The 14,049-nt window shown below is 39.3% G+C and overlaps 1 long non-coding RNA gene across 1 annotated transcript in view; it reads right to left on the bottom strand.

Annotated features, from left to right (window-relative positions):
* Positions 1 to 14,049, bottom strand: part of LOC145538067 (uncharacterized) — a 139,779-nt gene that overhangs the window by 68,461 nt on the left and 57,269 nt on the right. Inside the window, exon 4 of the long non-coding RNA XR_014076623.1 lies at positions 7,007 to 7,081. This is a non-coding gene — a long non-coding RNA (uncharacterized LOC145538067). The remainder of the gene's footprint in view (positions 1 to 7,006; positions 7,082 to 14,049) is intronic.

The following is a 14,049-nucleotide window of genomic DNA, read 5'->3' as shown; positions in this document are numbered from 1 at the left end:
TGTGTTAGAACTAACCGCTTTTCTATGACTACCTAGATCAGAAATGGAGAGGGAAAACATTTGCCATGGAGAAAACCAGGAGAATGAGTTAGGTCAATGGGGAATGCAGGAACAGAGGAAACACATTGGGTGGCTGGGGCGGCAGGCAGGCTCCTTTAGGAAGGTCTCCAAGCAATATGCCAAGATTGACGGGTAAGGAAATGTATTTCCTCCCCTACTCTATTTAAGAATTTTTGTGTCAAACATGTTTGACTCCACTGTTCAATGTCTGACTTCAGAAATATGAAAAGTAGTTCTGCACTATAGAAAGCTCAGGGTCTCTATAGCCTGCTACTCAAAGTGTAGCTCCCATACCAGCACCATTAGCATTAACTGGGAGCATGTAGAAATGCAGGCGTTTGGGCCCCAACTTCGACTATTCGATCAAGTGCTTCTTTTGCATGTTAAACTTTGAGATATACTCTGCTAGAAGGCTTACTAAAATATTATCTGTCTTGATGTTTGAGCAGTTATTTAACTATATTTAAGTCAGTTGAGACAGTAAAAATTCATTTCCCCTTTGGTTTGTAAATCCTCTCCTTAATAATTGATTCAGCGATTATAACTTCTCTAAGTCCTAGGTATCAGATAGTTTTTAGAATGTCTCTCACACTTTTCTTTTCCATACTGTTTTATTAAATGGTTATATTTAAAAAAAAAAAAGTCTTGAGATAAATTGATATATGAAAGAAAATGAGTCTCCCTTCCCCTCTGCTGGAGGTTGGAAGAGATATGTCATTCACCAGGAACTGCATTTACTAAATCTAGAAACTGGTCCCTTTAGTAATCCTTTTGTTATTTACTTCAAGGTGGGGTTCTGTTATTTAAGAGCCTACAAAGCCCTTGGGAATCTGAGTCATCCTGTTCTCCCTTTTGCCAATATACTTTCACTTGTAGGCAAACTCTAAATGAATGGCATGAAGAAAGGCCAAATGACTTGGCTGGAAGGTAGAAGATTCATTTTTACAGACATTCTTAAAGACAATGAATTATAGTGGGGTTAGGAAATTCAAACTCTTCTGCTGACCATGCCTATTCCAGAAACGATACAACTGTGAGTAAAGTTATTGTCTCCACATTTCTTCAAAGGAAGATGTCAGGGAGGGCAGAGGGTGGCTAATACCAAGGGTTCATTCCTCCTGCCCACAGATATGCACGTTCCTTGGGCAGAGTGGTTATAGTTTTAAACATTACAGCCAGATGTGCAAAGAAAATACATTTTCTTTATTTTCTTTGCAACTTACTGGATTTTCCTTGATGTCTATCAGAGGGAGTCTTTAGTTCAACTTCATAAATTGTCTGATACAATAGTCAGTTGAGTTAAATGCTTAATCTCTTTCAAATAAAAGAGTCAGTCCTTCAGGTTCTTCCTCCACCCAGGTCCTCTCCAAGAAGGCCCTGGATGAATGGAATCCTGCTTTGTATTGTCCTCGTCTTTCTTTTCTGAGGAATGGCTGCTTCTGGTGTCTCTCAGGAACCACCAGGTATGACTGCTTCAATCCCCGAGCTTGCAGGCATCTGCTGCTAAAGTTTGAAGCAGATATTGCCTAGAGCCCCTCTCTCAGTTTAGTCACATTCTACTCTTCCTGAGTGATTTGACCCCACTGCGGACCACCCTGGTACAGCAAACCCCTCTAAGACTCGAGCATGTTCTTCATCTATAGCTTGGCCCTAGGCTACCCAACACACAGCCTCTATCGTAGTCACTGGATGTCTTGCTTCAGGGACCTATAGTAGACCCACTCCCCACACTTCAGCTTTCTTCAGCATCTGCCAAGGGGCATGCAGGCACCCTGGAGTTCCTCATCTGTCTCCCTTGCCTTCCTCTCGGTCAATGAGATATGCCATTGCCCTTGGCCATGATGGGGTAGTTGCTACTGGGACAGAATTCTACAAAGCCAACACAGAGGACAGAGGTATGGGGAGAACATAAAAGCCTTATGTTCTGTCTTATTCTGCTTCTCTCCTCTTTTCTCAAGTATCTGGCTTTCCAATTCCTCTAAACCAGTGCTACTCAGATGCCAATAATGGGCCAATAATGGTCCACATCAAGACATGCACAGAAATTGAAAGTGAAGTTTTTGATACTCTTAGTAGCAATTTGGCAGAGTAATTTTATATCTATCAAATCTAATGCTTTTCTATTTGCTTTTTCTTATAATTTTTATTATGTTTTAAAAATCATAGGTGCAAGATACATTAAAAACTTTTAAAATGTGGTTCTTCCTCATGGTGAATTTGAGAGGTATGAAACCACTATCTATTTTTATTAAGCAAGCTGCACATCTAGAATCATGGGAAGGGCATCCTCTTTGTGTTAAGGGAGAAATATGAGATGAGTCCACCAGACTTAAGCCTGGATGTGCTGGAGAGATTTATGACATCTTTTTTCTTGACAAGCCTAGATTTTGAGCTTATTTTAATTTGTAAAAGCAAACCTAAATCTTATTTGACAGTTAAAGTTAAGCAGATTCCCTGTGTTCTGCTGGGGATGGTGTCCTGACACCCTTCACCTGAAGCACTAAAACCCATTGTCTCAAGGAGTGAAAAGCCCCAGAGCAACGTGATCTACAGAATGAGGACAAGATATATCAAAGGAAGGGCTTCCCTGGTGGCTCAGTGGTAAAGTAATCCACCTGCCAATGCAGGAGACACAGGTTTGATCCCTGGATCAGGAAGATCTTCTGGAGAAGGAAATGGCAACCCACTCCAGTATTCTTGCTGGGAAAATCCCACGGACAGAGGAGTCTGGTGGGCTATAGTCCATGGGGTCGCAAAAGAGTCGGACATAACTTAGTGACTAACCAACAAGATCAAAGGAAATGTTATCCTGAGGTTGCCAATGTAAAAAGGGTTGGTTGGAGAATGACTCTATTTCAAGAAAATCTGAAAAGAATGTTTTTCATAATTTTAAAAAAGCTCACATAAGCAATCAATACAATGTGCCCCATGTGTTCCCGTTCTTTGCAAAAGAAGAAAATCTCCAGCAAACCGTCAGCATTCAAGTACATGTTGCAATATCTGCAGCAAATATTGAATCTCAGTCTTTTCCAGTAAAAAGGCCAATGAAAAGAATTTGTAGATGACATTTGAACAACATAAGTTGAACCCTGTTTCCTAGAGAAAGCTCGCACCAGCTGGGATGCCTGAAGCAGTTCTGGCACTAGGTGGGTGAGTATTATTACTATTAATATTTAATTAAGCTTCTGGCTGAGCATCCTGCTGAAAGGATCTCTCAAAACTAACATAACATCACCACTCTAACAAAATAAGACCTAAATTAGGAAACAGGAGAAAGCTACAGTGATTTCTCATCATATTGAACTACCTTAGATGTTATGTTGATCTCTTTGGAGTTAGGTTTCAAAATACAAGTTCATTTGTCACTTCCAAATTGAAGAAAGGCTAAATTATGCTTGAACATAATTGTTTTGAGACTGTCTTATGTCCCACAGCTTCCCTGCCAGTGCCTTTTTCCTCTGCTCCTTACCTCCACCCCTTCTTCAGGGATCCAGACTCCTTCAATGTGTCTGCCAGACTTGATCTCAACTCCAGTCAAAATGGAGAGAATCTGATGTGATTTATCTACCCAAGTTGATAAATTAACCAATTACATCATAACATGACTGTCAGTTGATATACTACTTAAGGAGTATTTGCATCTCTACTTTCTGACTTTGATTATAATTGTAGACTTTAGAAAACTACAAGTCACACTACATTTATCTCATTCGAGAGAAAAGAGACTTTTCTTTAAGGAAAATCTGTCGTCTTCCCTACCCAGATGGACCTCTGCTTCCTGAGTGGAATCCATATTTTAGGTGATACAAGTAAAAGGACAGTGTTTTTTCTCACCAGCTTCTGGAACCAGGCATGGCGGTGGCCCTCTTGCCTTTGAAGATGAAATTCCTCATCTTAGGTGATATATTAAAATATATTCACATTATAGATTAAATATAGTATATGTAATTATGTCAACTAAATTCAGTTGCAACAGGCTCACTGATATACTGTCAAATTTTGTAGGAATTTATTTCACTTGATAGTTTTATTTATTCTAATGTTTGCATATATATTATAAAAAATATGGTTTTACTTATTTCAATTTGGTAGATTCCACGTTTTGGTGTCAGTTTGTCTTTTGCCCTCAAATATTTGTATTAGCTGTCTTGGTCCAGGTTCCTCTCAAGCAGAATCTGAGATGAGCAACCACGTACAGGTGGTTTATTATGGAAATGCTTCCAGCAGTTGGGAGAAGTAGGTGGGGACGAAACAGGAAGCCAAGCATGGGTATGATTTCAGATGAAGTCCCAGCCTCAGCCTGATCCTGTGGGGAGCTCTGAAACACCACACAGGAAGGTTTGTCCTATCTTTTGAGGCAATGGAGTTGGGCTTTTGTACTTTCACACCGGTCAGTCATTGGCTGGCAGCCAGTAGACAGCAATAGTCCCAGGCACTTCCCTTACTGGTAAGGCAGCTATGTGTTCAAGAACAGTCCTCTGACGGAAACAATGGAGGCTTTATCAGCAAAGAATACAGTGGCTGGGGGACAGGAACATAGGGCTGGTGAAAGAGACTGGGGACAGGGCATCAGGGAAGGAAAAACAGTTCTACACAAAAGCCTTTGAAGAGATCACAAGCACCATGCCTGGAGCACCTAAGAGACGAAATAAGCCTTGAAATCCAGATTGCTTCCTGCCTATCATAGGTCTGCCAAGAGGTCTCCCCCTTCCTTTGCCCAACCTAATTCCATCTTTATCTTCTCCTTTCCTCCTTTAGCCCAAGACCCAAGCATTGTTCATGGAGTCTGGTATACTTGAGGAATCTGCTACATCTCCAGAATTAAACAGAGCAGAGGAGTATTCTAGCTGATAAAATAAAATGGTATTTAGCTATCTGATAAAATAAAAGAAATGGTTTTTTTCAATGATTCATCTATTTTCATTGTTATAATTTTATGTTTGTCCATCTTATCTTTTGATTTGTTCTTACTCAACAATGGTCTCCAACATTTTAACCTCAAGTGTTCTCTCTTATTTAATGATCTGAATCCAACTCAAGAGATACAAAGATCCTCTTTCTAAAATGATGTTTGCACTCTAATTGACTTCTTTTTCAAATATAGTTTTCAGGTACATATGTAAAGCCTTATACTTCAGAGTGGAAAAGAATGTAAGAGACTCTTCCATGAATGGAAGGAGACTCTATGGAATAAACTTTTTTGAAGACCCAGGCTCCAGATAGAAATTGTGATCTTGGCAAAAGCACTGTAGGCATGAAAAGAAAATCTGAATCTGAAATTCATATCTATTCCATGAGGACATATCTCTTCCTTCTCCAAGTGGCCAGCTATTTTTTCTAGGAATAATGATATATCAGGGACCTATTGTTGGCCTCTGTGCTACAGCAATGGCCATAGCCAGATCAGCCTTGATGATGTGAATTCAGTGGTGTTGAGCTCATGCATAGCCATATTCCTACCATTATCAAAGTTTTCTGGTTCTTCATTCCCACTTTGAGTTGAGAGTTCAAGGCTCCAAACTTATTGTTTTCTTTTTATAAGTTCTCTAACACAGTCAGGAGCAGTTAATATACTCTAAAATCTTTCTAATCATCATTGTTGCACAGCAATCAAATGTAACCTCTACTTGATCACTCAGAACCGTACTTTCCATCAGCTCACCGTCTCATACTACTGCCAGTGATAATTTGAGGAATTATGACTCTATTACATGCCATACACTACCAGGGTTCACTTTCTACCTAACAAGGAGGTCATTCATGTGTTCATAAACAACACATATGTGAGCAATCTTAATTTCAGAATCTCTTACAGAAGGTCTGTTTTCTGAGGCTGCTCTTGGTACCAAGTACTATATCATCCAGAGGCCTAGCAAGAGAACCAGGCACAGAGCAGGGCAGAAAAGGTGGATAAACATGTTGCGGGAACAGGAAGGACTGGTGAGATAGGATGCTTAAAAAGGATCTATAACCCAAAGCAAGTATTCTTACTACCTTTATGTCAAGAACTCTTTTATGCAGTTGTATTATAATTTCCAAAATTTAAAGAAGATAAATATTACAATCCATGGAAATCTAACCCTTTGAAAACTCATTTACATTAAGGACTTTTCATTGGTTTATACACACACACACACACATATATGTATATCACACACACACACACACACACACACATATATATTATGGGCATGTTCTTTCTAATCTCTGCTTCTTTTTCCCATAGTTCTAGCTTTTGGCCTGTATGCAACTCATTAATAGCATATCAACTGGATTTAATGTTTGGCTTCACCACTAGATTTACAGCCCCGTAGAGCGACCACTACAGAAGTCTCAGGTGTTAGTACCCATGACCACAAAACTGTATATTCAGGAGCTATTTCTTTGAGGCTCCACACAGACACCTAATCCCCTACTTTTCTTAGAACTGCTTTACACTATGCTGTGAGATGTTTCTTGGCCTGACATGATGAGGCATGACATAATAGGTGTCAGGAGAGTCAGGAAAATATGGGGGGAAATTTGTCAATGAAAAAATCCAAAACCATAAAGCTTTCTGCCAGATCTTTCATTTCAGACTTGCTGGAAACTCAGACCTACCATCATGGGCTTTGGTAGTCAAAGCAAACTGAGTGGTACTAAGAAACCTTTGACACGTGTGAATTGGCAGCCTGTATTGTTTCTGATTCAGCATAATTTCTTAAGCTGCTTGGCATGTTTGTTTGGGATTATGAAGCATAAAAGCTCATGTCTTTTTTTTTTTTCAAAGAAAAAAGAGCCTATTTAGTGATTGTGACAACTTAGAAGATCAAGAAGGCTGGCACTTGGCAGTCATTGGCCAAAGCTCAGAAATTTGGAAGGTGTAAGTGGAGATTTCATAGCCCAGATGTTCCCACGATGCTAGCATGCAAACTTCTACCTAGGAAAATCAGTTCACTCTACTCACATGCCATTGCCTTGTTGGGGATGGTTCCTTCTTGGCTCCTCTAGATCTGGATTAGATATCAGCATTTAGCACTGCCTAGAAATTAACAGTACAGGGGTCAGTTGACTTGCTTAGTGGAAAAAAAACAAATGTTCTCCAAAAAAGGGACATGGTTCAGTTCTTTTACATTTTAAACTTGCTACTTTCATGATCCTAATTAAATCCATAACCCAACTATCCAACTCACAAGTGAATTGCAGAGATGGGGCATAAGTGTGCAGTTGGAAGGGTATAAGTCCTCCAGGAAGTGTTCCCTACTATGAAACACTGCATGCCATACTGGGCCTTACCATACCATATTACATCCTGGAAAATTTCCTAGCTTATCAAGGGGAGAGGGGAAGAAACTAAGATTTTAATCTCTGGCTTGGCTTTACCCTCAAGTTAATAGTCCCTTGAGGTATCTTAATTAATTGCAGTCAGATACAATTTTTTGCCTGGAAAGTACTCAGTTTCATAAGCATTTGTTGAGAACCTACTATACATCCAGCACTATTCTAGGTACCGCAAATACAACAATGAGCATAAATTCCCTACCCTGCTGAAGCCTACATTCCAGAGGAAGGAGACGTATTTTTAAAAATACATAAAATGTATAAAGTGTGTAAAACAATGATGAGAGTAATAGAAATGAAGTAGGAAAAGGGGTGTCAAGGCAGGGGTCAATTTTAAATAAGGTAATTAAGGAAGACTGCAGAGGAGAAGTCAACATTTCAGCAAGGACCTGGAGACGGTGAGGGTGAGATCAGGGGAGGCTGGTTTGGCTGGGGCAGAGAGATGTGCTCAGAGAGAGGAGCCACAGTGTAGGTTGTCGCAAGTCCCTATTGCTTCTACCTTGTGGTGTGATGAGAAACCTTTGGAGGATTTTGAGCATGACTAATGACTCTTGTAAAAATCTATGACAGGGACTTCCCTGGTGGTCCAATGGTTAAGACTCTGCACTTCCGAGGCAGGGGGTGCAGGTTTGGGGAACTAAGATCCCACATGCTGCACAGTGTGGCCTAAATCAATAAGTAAATCCTATGGAGAATACTGATATTTAAAATATACATGTGACAAATATCATATGATATTGCTTTTATGTGGAATCTTTTTTAAAAAAAAAAGAGTACAAGTGAACTTATTTACAAGACAGTAGTAGAGGCATGGATGTAGAAAACAAACTTATGGTTACCAAGAGATAAAGGAGGGGAAGGAGAAATAGGGAGATTGGGGCTGGCATATTCACACTACTATATAAAATAGAACCTGCTGTATAGCACTGGGAACTCCACTCAACACTCTGTAATGGCCTACCTGGGAAAAGAATCTTAAAGAAAAAGATTTTATATTTGTACACATATAACTGATTCACTTTGCTGTATACTCAAAACTAATAAAATGTTGTAAATCAATTATATTCCAATAAAAATTTTAAAATATATAATATATATATATATATATATATATATATATATTCCCTGGCAGTCCAGTGGTTAAGACTCCATGCTTTCACTGCAGAGGGCCCAAGTTCCATCCCTAGTTGGGGAACTAAGATCTCACATTGATGCACAGCATGGCCAAATATATACATACATATACATATATGTTGGGTGATCACTCTGTTAGACTCTCTCTAGCTATTTTGTCTGAACTGACTTCCAGGGGAACAAAGCTGGAAGAACCTAGTCCAGAGGTCACTGCACTTATCCAATTGGTGGTAATGGTGGCTTGGGCCAGAGTAAAAGCAATGGGAGTGGTGAGAAATGGTCAGATTTCTAGTTTATTTGGCAGCTAACAGTGACAGGATTAGCTGATGGACAGGATTGGAGTGGAAGAAAATGGGAGGAGTCAAGTTGGATATCAGTGAGCAACTGGAAGCCTGGACTTTTGTGTGTAAGTAGAATCACCTATGGCTTCCCTTGTGGCTCAGCTAGTAAAGAATCTGCCTGCAACGCAGGAGACCTGGGTTTGATCCCTGTGTTGGGAAGATTCCCCTGGAGAAGGGAAAGGCTACCCACTCCAGTATTCTGGCCTGGAGAATTGCACAGACTGTATAGTCCATAGGGTCGTAAAGAGTCGGACACAACTGAGTGACTTTCACTTTCACTTTCACTTTCAGAATTACCTGACAAAGAAACCAAGCCAGGTCCAAGCTGGATTTATATGTTTAATGCCCACATGCAAAAGGAAGCTAATGTGTGACTATTTTCTTATGTCTTTCATAAATCAGCATGTATTAACTACTGAGGCATGTCATTTAAAGGACAGGATATGGTCTGTACACATTAAAGCTTCATAATAGTAAATACTATTCTTGTCTCCTTAATTGGGAGTTGACATCACCCTCAGTCACCCTGTGGTTGAGTCTTGCTCAGAGAATGCTACTGAGTTTCCCAAGTCTTAAGAAAATAAGGTAGTCTTTCACCTAATCTAAACTCAGGAGCTATGGAAAGAGAAAATGCAAAATTCAATGCATGAACATAAATGAAATAATATAGCAGAATACTATAAAGCTAAAGACTTAATACCAAAGCAAGTTTATCCTGTTGTAAAATTTCAGTCATAATATCTTTTCTTTCACAGTGTATCTTCCTTTCTTCCTCATAGTTCTCAGCAATTCAAAATTTAGGCAAGATAACACAAAAGAGGACGACAGAGGACAAGATGGTTAGATGGCATCACCAACTCAATGGACATAAGCTTGAGTAGACTCCGGGAGCTGGTGATGGACAGGGAGGCCTGGCGTGCTGCAGTCCATGGGGTCACAAAGAGTCGGACACCACTGAGCGACTGAATTGAACAAAAAAATGGTTTAAAAAATATTGGTCAAAAGTAACAAAAAATGTAATTAATGTTATCCGTTTTTTCAACCACTAGATCACACTTTCTGAAGACACTCCCAACTTTTAATTTGATTTTCAAAGAAATAACCTCGGGGGTAGTTCAAGAGTCACCACTTTGGTTTAGTATTCTCACGCCCTCAATCGGTTTCTTGCCATGAATATCTAACATGTACTTTGAAGTCATGTGGAAGAAGTCTTGAAAGTGGAAAAAACCCAGGCCCTGGAGTAAATCAGACAGTGGAAATATGACCAAGGGAAAGTGAGTCTAATTCTCAACTCTTGTAAAATATAATAATGGATACTATTACTGGATAACAATATCTAATAAGGTTGTTGTAAGCTCAAATTAATTAATGTATAAAGGACCTATGTAAAAAATATGGATTTAACAGGAACAATTATTACTGTCAGCATTTTCAGTAAATAAAAACAAAACCTCAGTGAACTCAGTCATATTTTTGGAGAAACACAGTTTTGAGATTATCCCAAGTTGATAAAAAAAATATTCTACTGTATCATAAAATAAGGCCTGTCTTCCAAGGACAAATTAGTTACCACTATTCTGTATCTCTTTTTTCCCCCCTCATTTTTATGAGCCATGCAGTGCATCATATGTTTCACATACATGACCTGTTTGTATTTTATTTGCTAGTTCATGATTCCAAACACAAAAGACTAGTGGCCACTAATCATTTGCTCAAGCCCTTGGATTTAATTATCTCAAAATGCAGTATCATAACAAACTAAGCTAGTGATCTACAATAATCAAGAGAAAGTTTCTTTAAAAACTGTATCCTCTCCTAATCAAAGAAAGAGTGTGGTGAACATGAATGATTTTATCTTGCTCAGCATGCCTTCCCTGTGTCTTTCTACGAACAGACTCTACCTGCCTCGCTGATGGGAGGGCTGGACACTTATGACCTGGTGAGTTAGACTCATTCTCCAGAATTCTTCTAAAATTTTAAAAATCAGGGTGAGTTGTATTAAAGATGAAATCGAGAGACAGGGCTCACATTCATTGGGTAGGCCATTATGATTCTCCAAGTATGGTCTCTGGACCAGCAGAATCATCCAGAAACTTACAAAAACAGAATGTACATTCTTGGGCCTCACTTGAAACTGACTAAATCAGAAATCCTGGAGATGGAGTTCAGGAATCTGTTTTAACAAGCCTTCCAGATGATGCCGATGCACTCGTAGCCTTAAAAGACACTGGTGTGAGTAAACCCTGATTCACAAGTCTGTCATACGAAATTACTCCAAATGAAGAAAATAATGGAGCCCGTGGTATATCGAAATATATGGGACTATATTATAACAGTCTTGAACTACTTACTATATGTTTGTAATATTAAACTAAGATGGAAAATGTCTTCAATTATCTTAGTTTCTGATTTCAAGGACCTTGGCTTTAAATTTCAAATGAAATTTCTTAGCTGTGTCCGAAACCTCTATCATTCAGTCCTCCCTTGATAACTGAATGTTACAGACTTAGATTTTGCATATATTTGTAACAGCTGTGCACAGTCCAGCAAATACACACACACACACACACACACACACACACACACACACACATATATAGCTTACTATATAGCCTAGATAGTAAGTTCAAATTCAAACTCTCATATGTGTCCCTCTGTACTGTGACTTTTAATTAGGAAGTCATAAAACATCTATTAATATTTTTAAATAACAATGCTATGTGACAGATGTGCCAAGAGATGTTGTGGCCTGTCAATGTGCTTCTTCCTGAGGCCTCAGACTCAAATGTTCAAACATTCTAACAATGATTGAAGCATGTAATGTGTAAGAAAATAGGGGGTGTGGTAAGGACTATAGCAAACTGCAGCATGCCTGTTATGCCTTGAATTCAGAGACATAAATTTTAAAAATTATGAAAACACCACAGGCTAAATGAAACATGTCAGTTATTGGATTCAAATTTTATGAACCTTGGTCTATTCCTACCATATTCTTACATTGCACACTTGTGGGTTTAGGGGTAAAATGAGCCCTGCCCAACAAAGAAGCAGCAAGGGACAACTCTGTGGAAAATAGGTCTATTTCTTAACTTCCTCTTACCTAGGGCAACCCTGGGAGGCAGGCTCAGGGTCTACAGGAAATCTTTTTTAAAAAAAAAAAACTTTTATTGAGATATAATTCACATACCATATGTTATAGGCTGAGTTGTATTCCCTCAAAATATGTATGCTGAGTCCTAACCTCAAGTATCTCCGAATGCAACCATATCCAGAGATAGGGTCTTTATTGAGGTAATTAAGTTAAAATGAAATCATTACAGTGGGCCCGACCCCAGTGACTAGTGTCCTTCTAAGAAGAGGAAATGTGGACACAGACAGAGAGAACATAAGAAGACACCACAGTAGAAGACAGTGATCTACAAGTCAAAGGGAGAGGAATGGAACCGATCTTTCCCTCATGGTCTTCAGAAAAAACCAACCCTACTAATACCTGGGTCTTGAAGTTCTAGACTTCAGAACCATTAGAAGATAAATTTGTGTTGTTTAATCCACTCAGTCTATGGTACTTTGTTATGGTAGCCCTAGCAAATTACCACATCATACAATTCATTCATTTAAATGGATTGTAGCATATTCAAATGTACGTGCAACCATCACCACAGCAATTTAAAATGTTTTCATTTTACCTAATAAAGAAGTCCTGTATCCTTTAGCTATCAACACCCTATCACTCTACCCCTCTAAAGTACTGATCTACTTTCCACCTCTCTAGATCTGCCTGTTCTGAACATTTCATATAAATGGAATCATATAATGTACAGTGCTTTGTGACTGGCTTCTTTCATTATGTGGATATACCACATTTGTTTGTTCATGAATCAGTTGATAAACATCTGAGTTGTTTCTACCTTTGGGATATTATGTATAATGCAACTCTCAACATTTGTGTAGAAAAAAATTTTGTAAGGGCAAAAACCTTGTGTTTGCGTGGAGCTAAAACCTGTTCTAAATGGACAAAAACTCCCATTTCCTTGAGTTGGTTTCTGGCAAATTTCCACCTTTCTTATTTTCTCTCAGGCCTACCCATCATTCTTATTTTAAACAAGCTATCATCATCCACTCTCACAGACTGATTCACAGCTGATTTGTTCAACAACTGCATGGCATCGCATTTACTGAAGAATATACGAGGACCCTCAGGGGAGAATAAAAGTGTCATTGTGAACAGAGCATCGGGTCCATTAGAAGCTCAGTCTGGGAAAAGACATGTGGGTGAGTGAATGGGTGGGTGTGGAGCTGTATTTGTGTTCAGAAGCATTAAAGGTCTCCCCAGGTGTGGAGGGGCTGGCCAAATCACGTTAGCTGGAAATGCAGTCGTTGAAGTTCTGCCAGAAAAGGAGAGGCTTCTGAGTGAGATGAGGTGCACCTGGCCCATTAGCTCATCAGGCTGTTCTTCAGTGCTCACATAAAGGTGTAATTTATTCGAATCCTATTTACCCTTTAGTTGTAACATGAGCCAATAAACAGTGGGAAAGTCACAGGATCTTGATAGTTGCTAAATTATATCATGGAGAGCCTGAAAGAAGAAACTTATGCATACACTGATGGAGTAGGTCACCAATTCCCTGTTTTGACTAAAGCTCCCCTTTTTTGGCATGGGGATGCAGTTTATAAAATAAGGGCATTCCCGTAGTATCCATATACAGGTGGGGTACACACACTGTGTCCCTATGGCAGGCTTATAAGAATAATGGTCTCACAATATTGGCTCAGCAACTATGTAATAAGCAGAGCACTTACTATGTGCTAGACATCAAGCTACATATGCCAGAGGTGCTGTTGTGAAATAAGAGGAGCACAGTCCTTGCCTCACCCTGTCCCAGACAAGGTTATTCACTGATTTGTGGACTAGCAAATTGTTCCTGACACATCTACTGAATATTTTAGTCCTGTCCTATAGAATCGGTTAGATAAGTAATATCTCTCTTACGCTTTTCAATATTCTTGGATTCTGAACTATCAGTCTAACAACTAAGCACCTATATTTGCCAGACACTATGCTAGGCAGAGCAAGTTCAAGAATAACTGCAACATATGGTCCTTGCTGTCAAAGAACCAACAATCTAGGAAGTGCTTGCGTGTATGCCTGCTAAGTCGCTTCATTTGTGTTTGACTTGTTGAGACCTTACGGACT

Source organism: Giraffa tippelskirchi, chromosome 1 (assembly GCF_054371585.1).
Source record: "Giraffa tippelskirchi isolate mGirTip1 chromosome 1, T2T-mGirTip1v1.2.pri, whole genome shotgun sequence".
In the NCBI taxonomy this organism is placed as follows: Eukaryota; Metazoa; Chordata; class Mammalia; order Artiodactyla; family Giraffidae; genus Giraffa; species Giraffa tippelskirchi.
This window is presented reverse-complemented; position numbering and strand designations above follow the sequence as displayed.